General features: G+C 39.5%; 2 long non-coding RNA genes across 2 annotated transcripts in view; one reads left to right on the top strand and one right to left on the bottom strand.

The window, feature by feature from the left end:
- Positions 1 to 1,131: 1,131 nt before the first annotated feature.
- LOC108700931 overlaps positions 1,132 to 11,865 on the top strand; it is a 30,826-nt gene continuing 20,092 nt past the window's right edge. The window contains exon 1 of the long non-coding RNA XR_001933075.2: positions 1,132 to 1,440. This is a non-coding gene — a long non-coding RNA (uncharacterized LOC108700931). The remainder of the gene's footprint in view (positions 1,441 to 11,865) is intronic.
- The window catches only part of LOC108700929, a 35,496-nt gene continuing 32,725 nt past the window's right edge, over positions 9,095 to 11,865 (bottom strand). Inside the window, exon 9 of the long non-coding RNA XR_005964131.1 lies at positions 9,095 to 9,405. This is a non-coding gene — a long non-coding RNA (uncharacterized LOC108700929). The remainder of the gene's footprint in view (positions 9,406 to 11,865) is intronic.

Genomic DNA, 11,865 nt, shown 5'->3' with positions numbered 1-11,865 from the left:
TAATCAGCTGCTATTTAATACCTTCATTTTCTCTCTCATTTTCTTCTCTCCTTTTCTCTATAACCGTCACCTTCTTTATCTGTTTAACACTTCTCTATCTTTTCTACTTCTCTCCCAGCAATCTTTTCTCTATCCTTTAACCTTCTATATACTGTATTTAACTATATTATATTTTACCTCTGCAGAAGTGGAGAGGAGCAAAAGACAGTTGTGATTCAAAACACTTGCATCCCCGCTGAGGGGATTTCACAGAAATAAAGAAGTGAAGGGGTGGCATCCCTGTGCATCCCTCCCCAATTCCAGCACTGGTTCTGAGTTTTAAATATCCTCCCTTGATGTCCTACAAAAAGGTTGAAGCATAGGATCTATGTTTGTGCAATCAGACATTGGTGCAAAAATAAATAAATAAATTTAATTGTTACAGCCAAGGAGGCGGGGGACAGCTCCATGCCCGAGTTGTAACTGCTGCACAAATTGTTTGAAAGCCCCCCCATGTCCACCATCCACTGAAAGGAACCCATATTAATGGATGTTATACCTGTTCTACCATGTTTGTTATATATGTAATCAAGTGTCCCTGTGGGTTACTATATGTGCAGACCACTCGCCAGGTCAAGGACAGAATTAGGAAACACAAGTCTACAATAAAAACTAAGACTGATCAGGCAGTAGCAGGCCATTTTTTACAAATTGGACATGGGGTTCAACAACTTGAATTCCAGGTGATGGACCATGTCCCTCTTTCATGACAAGGAGGCAACAGAGACAAGAGACTCCTAAAAAAAAAAGAAGTCTTTTGGATCCACCACCTGGAAACCCAAGCCCCAAAATATAGAGTATGACCTGCATGCTGTGCAAAACATTATTGGACACAACCAAGTGCAACATGGTTGGTGAAATCATAACCATGAAGTATATCCCTCCCAGAATCCTCTGAGAGAGCACAGAGTGCTGTGTAAATGGTGTGATTAGGGTTGCAGCCTTTTCCTTTGCCCAACTCCAGGCAGGGGGCAGGTAAGGCGACATCAGGGGCTTGGCTGATGATGTGGCGATCAGCGATTGGCCGATTGCCATGCCATTAAGTTCAATGTCCTGTCCAGATTTCCTAATTTGGAAATCCAGACAGGCAGTTTTCACCTGGACAGCCCTTCCAAAAAAAACAGGCAACCCCAAGTGTGATAAGCCTCACCTGTAGCTAAAAGGTGGAGCTCAAGAGTGGCTGCTCTCTGCCCCTTTTCTGGGAGAAAGGAGAGTATCTGAAATTGTAGGGGAACTCTTACACTGCATGCAACAGGGTGTTTGTCACTAGGATTGCTGCTGGATAGTTAAGGAGTCTTTTCACAAGGAGGCAACAACTGGCTACTATCTGCTGCCCTAAAGGTGTGATCCACAGCTGCTTCAGAGAGAGGGAGAGAGTACTAGGAATCTCCAAAGGACTGTGTGAGTGACATTTTCATTTGCTTATTGGATTTAACTTGCCCAATTGGGGCTGTAAGTCCTTTGGGAAGGATCGTTTTCTTAATCAGCTCGGCTGTTACTATTTGGCTTGATTGAGACCTCAGTTGTTGGAAACTTTAATTTCTTGTTTAAGCTGCTGTGCAAAATTAAGTGGAAACCCAGTGTTTCTGTCTCTGCTACTACCTAAAGAAAGAGTCCCTCCCACACTAATTACTTGGGTAAAAATGGACCCTAGCAACCAGATCTCTGCATTCATTCCAAACTGGACATCAAAGCAAAAACAACAATGTCCACAAAATATATACATTTATAATACACAAAAGCCATGAATATCTTGTAAATTATATCCTTATAAACGGTGAGTAGTGATGTCATCAGTTATAAACGGTGAGTAGTGATGTAATTTGTCACATGACTCACTAAAATTTGTGTATTATAATTAATAAAGTACCCCCAGTTGTAAAATATGAGGATATTATAAGTTACCTTGGAGTTCCATGACCTGTATAAAAACACTCTGCCTTCGGCCTCGTGTTTTTATATGGTCATTCACTATATAATACACAAAAGCCATGAATATCCTGTAAATGATATCCTTATAAACGGTGAGTTCTGATGCCATCAGTTATAAACGGTGAGTTCTGATGTCATTTCTGTCACATGACTCATTGAAATTTGTGTATTATAATAAATAAAGTACCCCCATTTGCAAAATATGAGGATATTATAAGTTACCTCGGAATTCGGCCTCGTGTTTTTATATGGTCATGAAACTCCTAGGTAACTTATAATATCCTTATATTTTACAAGAGGGGGTACTTTATTCACTATATAATTCAGTTTGAACCTGAATCTAAACATTTTAAATACTCTCCCGAATTCCAGCTTTTCTATGAAGTCTATAATCTTCTCACTATTTTATAATATGCCTATAAACTTTTTTTTCCAGCATTTCCCAAATTCTCTGGGTCTTTCAATTATTTCTCAAGGGTTTTTTTGTCTGAATTGTGCTGAGTGACAGCTCAACAGCACAGAAGGAATTTAAATAAATGATAGTGCATGTGCATAAGTGCAGGGGGTTTAATAATTCATTTAAATTTCAAGAGCAAAGCCCAGGAAAGAGGAATATATCTCCGTAATCCACTTTCCCATATCTGGGGAGGCTATTCTGTCCTCATCTCCTTCATATACTGAAAGAACACAACTAATAATTTTATTATACCTGCATCCCACAACCATGCTACCTACTCAGCTCTCTATCCTACAGGCTGTTATTCCTCCGCTACTAAAGGCACTATACCTGCTATCCCACAGAGACTATTATCCCACTGTTACTATAGGCACCATCTCTCCCTACTATACCTGCTATCCCACAGTCACACTCCCTTCCCAGAGACTATTATCCCACTGTTACTATAGACACCATCTCTCCCTACTATACCTGCTATCCCACAGTCACACTCCCTTCCCAGAGACTATTATCCACTGTTACTATAGACACCATCTCTCCCTACTATACCTGCTATCCCACATTCACACTCCCTTCCCAGAGACTATTATCCAATGTTACTATAGGCACCATCTCTCCCTACTATACCTGCTATCCCACAGTCACACTCCCTTCCCAGAGACTATTATCCAATGTTACTATAGGCACCATCTCTCCCTACTATACCTGCTATCCCACATTCACACTCCCTTCCCAGAGACTATTATCCAATGTTACTATAGGCACCATCTCTCCCTACTATACCTGCTATCCCACAGTCACACTCCCTTCCCAGAGACTATTATCCCACTGTTACTATAGACACCATCTCTCCCTACTATACCTGCTATCCCACAGTCACACTCCCTTCCCAGAGACTATTATCCACTGTTACTATAGACACCATCTCTCCCTACTATACCTGCTATCCCACATTCACACTCCCTTCCCAGAGACTATTATCCAATGTTACTATAGGCACCATCTCTCCCTACTATACCTGCTATCCCACAGTCACACTCCCTTCCCAGAGACTATTATCCACTGTTACTATAGACACCATCTCTCCCTACTATCCCACATTCACACTCCCTTCCCAGAGACTATTATCCACTGTTACTATAGGCACCATCTCTCCCTACTATACCTGCTATCCCACAGTCACACTCCCTTCCCAGAGACTATTATCCCACTGTTACTATAGGCACCATCTCTCCCTACTATACCTGCTATCCCACATTCACACTCCCTTCCCAGAGACTATTATCCACTGTTACTATAGGCACCATCTCTCCCTACTATACCTGCTATCCCACAGTCACACTCCCTTCCCAGAGACTATTATCCCACTGTTACTATAGGCACCATCTCTCCCTACTATACCTGCTATCCCACATTCACACTCCCTTCCCAGAGACTATTATCCAATGTTACTATAGGCACCATCTCTCCCTACTATACCTGCTATCCCACATTCACACTCCCTTCCCAGAGACTATTATCCAATGTTACTATAGACACCATCTCTCCCTACTATACCTGCTATCCCACATTCACACTCCCTTCCCAGAGACTATTATCCACTGTTACTATAGGCACCATCTCTCCCTACTATACCTGCTATCTCAGTCACACTCCCTTCCCAGAGACTATTATCCACTGTTACTATAGGCACCATCTCTCCCTACTATACCTGCTATCCCACAGTCACACTCCCTTCCCAGAGACTATTATCCCACTGTTACTATAGGCACCATCTCTCCCTACTATACCTGCTATCCCACATTCACACTCCCTTCCCAGAGACTATTATCCAATGTTACTATAGGCACCATCTCTCCCTACTATACCTGCTATCCCACAGTCACACTCCCTTCCCAGAGACTATTATCCACTGTTACTATAGGCACCATCTCTCCCTACTATACCTGCTATCCCACAGTCACACTCCCTTCCCAGAGACTATTATCCACTGTTACTATAGACACCATCTCTCCCTACTATACCTGCTATCCCACAGTCACACTCCCTTCCCAGAGACTATTATCCACTGTTACTATAGGCACCATCTCTCCCTACTATACCTGCTATCCCACAGTCACACTCCCTTCCCAGAGACTATTATCCATTGTTACTATAGGCACCATCTCTCCCTACTATACCCCGCTATATTTTATAATTTATATAAGATAAATTTTCAGAGTGAAATCTGAGTAAAGGGGAAAGAATTGCTGTGGCCACATTTTAGGCCCCATCCACTTTCACAGGCACACCCCCAATAAGCCACTCCCCATTTTACAGATACACCCTGTATTTCATGTATAATATCCTCATATCTTATAGCAGGATGACACTGCCAATATCCCCAGAAAGTATAATAAAATCAGTGGCAATTCCATGTATAAATACCCCCAGAACCTGGACTATGGAGTCTGTACATAAATCCTTTTACTCAAACTCTGACTCCTCAGTTCTAAACAGTAACACCAAAAACTATAAGTATACCAAATTACTTGCATGTTTGCTTCATAAAGAACAAGCTGCTGTGTAGCCATGGGGGCAGCTATTAAGTTGGAAAAAAAGGAGAAAAGTTATAGTTTACATAGCAGATAACAGATAACAGATAAAACACCATTGTATTGGACAGGGCTTACCTGCTTTCTGCCATTTTTTTTATTTTTTTACAGCTTGAATGGCTGCACCCATGGCTATGCAGCAGCTTTTTTTTATGTAAACTATAGTGGTCTTTCTGAAGCAAAGACAAAGCTTTTACCAGTACATGCTACCAGTATATTAAATGCTAAGTACTTTAAAATGCTTTCATTTGTTGGGTTTACTGTTCCTTTAATATACTAATCTATTTTCCATGCTGATTGAAAAGAGAAGTACATAGCATTCAAGGCATTTTATCATTGCCAAAGCTCAAAAATATAAACCACATGCTTTGGTAATTCTAAATCAAAGTAAAACTAAAAAGTAAAACCAAAACCAACTGGAAACCCTAAAACATTAATTGAACCTGGTATATAGCTGTAGAATAGAGGTTAAATACAAGCCAAGTATTCTTAGAAACATAATTGCTTCTGCCATACCCTCCCTGCAGCTCTTAAGTCTGGTTAGTTCCAGTGCTTGTATGTAAAGTTATTAGGAGTCTGTACATTTTTGGTGATTCCAACTCCAGATACCCAAAATTGCTTCAGACTTGGGGCTCTTACACACGGGTGGTTTTTCCTGTGCTCCTCTGTGTTGAGCTTTCTTCCATAGACGCACTCAATTATTGTGAAGGGGGCTGTACTCATACAGACGAATGTATGCGCCGAACACAGGTGAAATGCAACATGCTGCGTCCCACCTGCGTTTAGAGCTTACATGCCAAACGCATGCAAATACATCAGAGTTTTATTGTGGTGACACTATCCATCAAAAAAACATTCCTGGAGATCAGCCCCAACTCCACAGCTCTGCCCAGAACACATTGCAGGATGGCACATTGGCAAATCAATGAAACAAATAATACCCCCAAATTGTATAGCAGGAGGATAGTGGCAGTGACAATTCCATATATAAATACCCCCAGAACACATACCAGGATGACAGTGATAATTCCATATATAAATACCCTCAGATTTTACAGCCGGGGGAAAAAGTATTGAAAATGTTAACATTTTTCTCAGCAAATAGAATTTCTAATGGGGCTATTGACATGAAATTTACACCAGGTATCGGTAACAACCCAAGTAACCCACACCTACAAAGGAATCAAAATAAAGGAGTTCATAAATTGTTGTGTAATAAAGTGGAATGATACAGGGAATACGTATTGAACACGCATACTGAAATGTATTTAATACTTCATTGAAAAACCTTTGTTGGTAATGACGGCTTTGAGATTCCTCCTGTATGTAGAAACTAGACTCATACATTGCTCAGATGTGATTTTGGCCAATTCTTCCACACAAACGGTCTTCAAATCTTGAAGGTTCTGGGGGCCTCTGATTTCCGATCTTCAGTTCTTTCCATAGATTTTCGGGTGATTGACTGGGCCATTCTAGCAGCTTTTTCTTTCTCTGAAACCCATTGAGCGTTTCCTTGGCTGTGTGTTTGGGATCATTGTCTTGCTGAAATGTCCACCTTTGTTTCTTCTTCAGCATCCTAGGAAATGGCAGCAGATTCTTATCAAGATGCTCCAGTACATTTCTCCATTCATCCTTCCTTTAATTATATGAAGTGTGGCAGTACCATATGCCATGTATAATTCCCCAGAACACCTAGCAGGATGACAGTGGCAATTCCATGTATAATACCCCCGGAACACACAGGATGACCGTAGTAATTCCATGTATAATGCACCCAGATTTTACTGTATAGCAAGATGTAATTAAGGGGCGAACCTATTAAGTTGCACTTCAATGTATTACTGCACTTCACACACTTCAGAAGGGTTAATCCTACTAACTACACCAAATTTAAGGGGTGAACCCTTTATTAAATGAATCCTTTGTATTAACCTTAATAATAATAATAATAATAATAATAATAATAATAATGACGGGCGAATTTCACGGAACATGAATTCTGACGACGGTTTATTCTGATGGCCACAACATTTGAAGCGCAGCAGTTTTTATGTGCGCAACTATTCTGACGTGCGTCCACATCAGCAGCAGTTTCATGAATTTATTCATTGGCGGCAAAACGCGGAAATTTGCTGTGAATTCGCAGCCGGCGAATTTATTTGCCCGTCACTACTTAAATATTTTAAAATATGCTGGATCAATGATTAAGCCTTTACTATTTCCATCATTATGAAATCAATTCTATAAAAACCACTATGCTACAATTCCACCCCTTGATTTACACAATTACTGATTTGATAATAACCTAACAATTTAGAAATTGGTAACTGGTCTAAGATCTGCTACACGGATACATGCACTGAATATTTGCATTTCCACTACCCCAAACAGATACAACAATCTATGTACTGAATTTAGTAACTAATTCTGATTGAAGGACACTACATTTCACAAAAGATTAAACAAATCTCACCTACATCCGAAGCCATAATTCTATAATGATGCCCATCCAGTGAGAAAAATCTATGTCCACTTGTAGATAAATATCTTGGCCAAACATGTACAAGTTTTTCCCTCTTGCTCTGTATTTTTATAGGTTATCGGCTGCTCAAAAAAGTTGGGCCAAGGGCAGGCTACATTGTAGGCTGTACAGCTTACATCAGGGTTGTCCAAACTATTTGCAATGAGCGCCCGATTTGGTGAGGTGAAAATGTGTGGGGGCCGACCATTCAGCCTGACATTCTTTGAACCATTAACATCATTTAACTCATTTAAACAAGGAATCGCATAGCCATAGCAGTAATATTTGGGCACCTTGGTGAAATGATCTGCCACTTGGTCTATACTGCTGCCTGTGTGCTGAAGGTGTTCATTATAGACAATAATAGTACGTAGTGAAGCGCTGCTCTCGCATATGTCTTTCGTTTACTGTACTGGCACGTCAGTACGTACGTCTATTGCACCTACAGCTTTAAAGAAGTATGTGAGAGTGGCGCGTCAGTACATGTCTATTGCCAACACCTTCAGCACACAGGCAGCAGTATAGACCAGGTGGCAGATCATTTCACTAATCATGTACCCAAATATTACTGCTACGGCTATGCAATTCCTAATTGCACTGTGCTGGTGGGCCACATTATTATTCATTTCATGATGGAGGCTGAAGGGCAGTGTAAAAGCAATATGTTTACTATATACTGTAAGCTACCATGCATTTTCTAGCAAACCCCATTCTTACAGACCAATGGCAACTGGATTCATTTCAGCAGAATTTTAGTCCATCTATCAGTAATGACCACAAATTCCAACTCATTAGGGCACAAATCACCCAGAGCCTTCATATCACTTGGGATGATACTATCAATTATAACCAATTTATAATTCTGATAAAGAACAGTATTTACATTTTATTTTCTTTATTGTCTTTTACTTAAGTCATATAGAGTTGTCTAAACTCTCTTCCAGGCACCCCCATTTATATCACATTACAAAATTCCGTTTCCCTGTTCACATATATGCACTAGTTACTTATACTATAATGATTTTCCCCTCAAGATCATTTATATTAATAAGCTGTGTGTTGCTTCAGAAAGACTACTTTAATTTATAGAAATAACAGCCATGGGGCAACATCCAAGCTGAAAAAAAAAAACCACAAGGCACAGGTTACATAGCACAGCCCTGTCCACTACAATTGTGTTTTATGTGTTCTATGCTATGTAAGGGCGGTGGCACACAGGGAGATTAGTCACCAATCAACAAATGTTCGCTACTGCTTGTGACTAATCTCCACGAATGCCTCCCCACCGGCAAGAATGTAAAGCTTGGTGACTCTGGCCCTTTGTGCCACCATTCTAACCTGTGCCTTTTCTTCTGCTTAAATGGCTGCCCCCATCGCTACACTGTAGCTCGGGATGGGCACATTTTTTTGCCTCGTTTCACCGAAAAAAATTACGCCCATAGACAAAAAAATATAAAAAAAAGACGCGCGTCAAAACTATTTCGCCACGGAACAATTTTTTGGACGCCCATAGACTTTAATGGGCATCTGCGACGCCGGCGGCAAATTTTTGTCGAAACGAAGTGTCAAATTCGCCTATCCCTACCTGTAGCTTATTATATAAACTATAGTAGTCTTTATGAAGCAAACCTTTTACCAATGCAGGGCAACAGTACATTTTAAATTACTTTGATAGATACTTAGTTTTTGGAGTTACTGTTCCTTAAACTTTTATATCCATTTAAGTTGTCAGTCCACCTTTAACTGAATTCCAGGATCTGTATTCATTGGACTGATGTCGGGTCTGATGATTAACAAGGTCCAAATCTTTATTTGCTCTCTGTTGTCTCAGTTAATGCCACTGTCACAGCCATGTTAAACATCTATAAAACAAAACAAAAGCAGCATCAGCTCTTGGCATTTAAGATCGGTTTTGTCAATTTCATCAACTTTTAGTTTTCTATCATTTTGTCAAGAATAGTCACTAGTCTCTTGCTTTTAAGTCACTGTCACATTAAAAAAAAACATAAAACATAAACACAACACATTCATGTGGGCCCACACACTCACTCGGACGTACAAAATAAAAATGTTAGAATTTCTTGGTAGGTATTCTAGCACAGTTCTTTGAAACTTTAAAAAAATTTATATTACTTAAAGACCCTAGACAAAACACAAAACTAAAATTTGTCAAAATTAGTGGATCCAAAAAAAAAAAAAAATCTGCCTGTATTTAAAAACCTTAACGACACAAAGGGGCACATTTACTTAGTTCAATTGAAGGAATTTTGAATGATTTTTTTGGCTTCTTCGACCATCAACTACGACTTCGAACTAAAAATAGTTTGACTATTAGAGTACTGTCTCTTTAAAAAAAACAAAAAAACAAAAAAAAAAAAACTTCGACCCCCTACTTCGGCAAGTAAAACCTACCGAGGTGCAACGTTAGCCTATGGGGAAGGTCCCCATAGGCTTTCTAAGCTTTTTTTGGTCGTAGAAAAATCTTTTGATCGATGGATTAAAATCCTTCGATTCGAAGGACTTAATCGTAATCGTTTCGTTCGATCGTACTAATTGCGGTAAATCCTTCGACTTCGATAATCGAAGTCGAAGGATTTACCTTCGGCAGTCGAATATCGAGGGTTAGTTAACCCTCGATAATCGACCCTATGTAAATCTGCCCCAAAGTGATCAGAATTTTTAATCCTGAAACAGAAAAAACAATTACATTAACATACATTACAATTTAATGTTTCTTATGTTTCTCTGTCTGGAATCACTCCTTCAGTTGAACTACTCGCTCTCTGTTTTTCTTTTAGGCTGAGAAGGGAGGGAGTAGAAAGTAGCTGTAATCCTGTTTTTTGACAAAAAGAGAGACCCCTTCTACAACTCTCTGCATACAGTAGTTCTCTCACCAAACGTATTCTTCACTAAAATGCTATAGAGCTTGTACAATAAGAATTAAACTATGGTCTAGCAATTCTTCTGCTTCGTTAGTTCTATCACTTTCTAATCTGCAGCAGATGAACTTGTTTTCTGTAAAAACAGATTCCTGATACTTGTCAGCAGTACTTGCGCTTGTGTTCTATTCACAATTGGTCTTCTAATTTCTAAAAGATCTTCATGTCAAGTCTGCCTCTCACCACTGGTCTAACCCCTCTCTCTTTTACATGAGCTCTCACCCTATAAAATGCACCATTTCTTTTGGTAATCTTTTCCAAGGTGCATTTTTATTCATTGTGTTCACCACATTTTTTAATAGTGCTATTACCAACCCCTCACTGTGTGGTTAGGACAGTGACAATTACATATATAAATACCCCTAGAACTCATGGTAGGATGACAGTAGCACTTCCATGTACAATACCCCCAGAACATGACGTGGCAATTCCATGTATAAATACCCACAGATTTTATAACAGGATGACATGTATAAATACCCCCAGAACACACAGCAGATGACAGTGGAATTTTCACGTATAGAACACCTTTTTACAGACCAATGGCAACTGGGTTTATTTCAGGAGCGTTTTATTCCCATAAAAACACTGCTTTTCCAAAACATCCATGTCTCAATAGTAGCCACAAATTCCAGCCTATATGGCCACAAATCACCCGGTGCCTTCAAATCACTTGGGATGATACCATCAAGTCTAACCGACTTCCAATAAATGTGTCCGTCATCAGAATTTTATTTTATTTGCGGTTCATTATGGCCTTTTATTTTTGTAATAGTGAGTTTTCCAAACTATCTTCCAGGCAACCCCATTAGTATCAAATTACAAAATTCACATATATACACTAGTGACCTATACCATGCTGCTAGTCTACAGACATTTACATTCACAAAGCAATTATGATTAGCATTATTTTCTAATCAGGCTCATTAATATTTATAATTGACGCTAGTTATTTTTTCTGTTGTACCAGAGAATTTTATAGACTGACTTTATAGGTGTTCCAAGAAAGAAACCTCATCGTGCAGGTTAATTATTTTATAACACACACAAAAGTGCTCCATTGTGTTACCTGTACTCTAAAACTCCCTAGCACTTTACACCTCGGGGCAGATTTATCAAGGGTCGAAGTGAATTAGATGGAATTTGCGAAGATACTTCGACCATCAAATAGGATACTATGACTTTGAATTTACCTCGACCTCGATTCGAAGTAAAAAACGTTTGACTATTCGATAATCGAAGTACTCTTTCAAAAAACTTCGACTTCAATACTTTGCCAACTTAAATCTGCCGAAGTGCTATGTTAGCCTATGGACCTTCCAGAGCATATTTCTTGTATTTTGTGTATTCGAAGGAAAATCGTACAATAAAATCGTTCGATTC

Source organism: Xenopus laevis, chromosome 9_10L, assembly GCF_017654675.1.
Source record: "Xenopus laevis strain J_2021 chromosome 9_10L, Xenopus_laevis_v10.1, whole genome shotgun sequence".
Taxonomy (NCBI): domain Eukaryota; kingdom Metazoa; phylum Chordata; class Amphibia; order Anura; family Pipidae; genus Xenopus; species Xenopus laevis.
The sequence above is the reverse complement of the archived record's forward strand: the minus strand, read 5'-3'. Positions and strand labels throughout refer to the sequence as shown.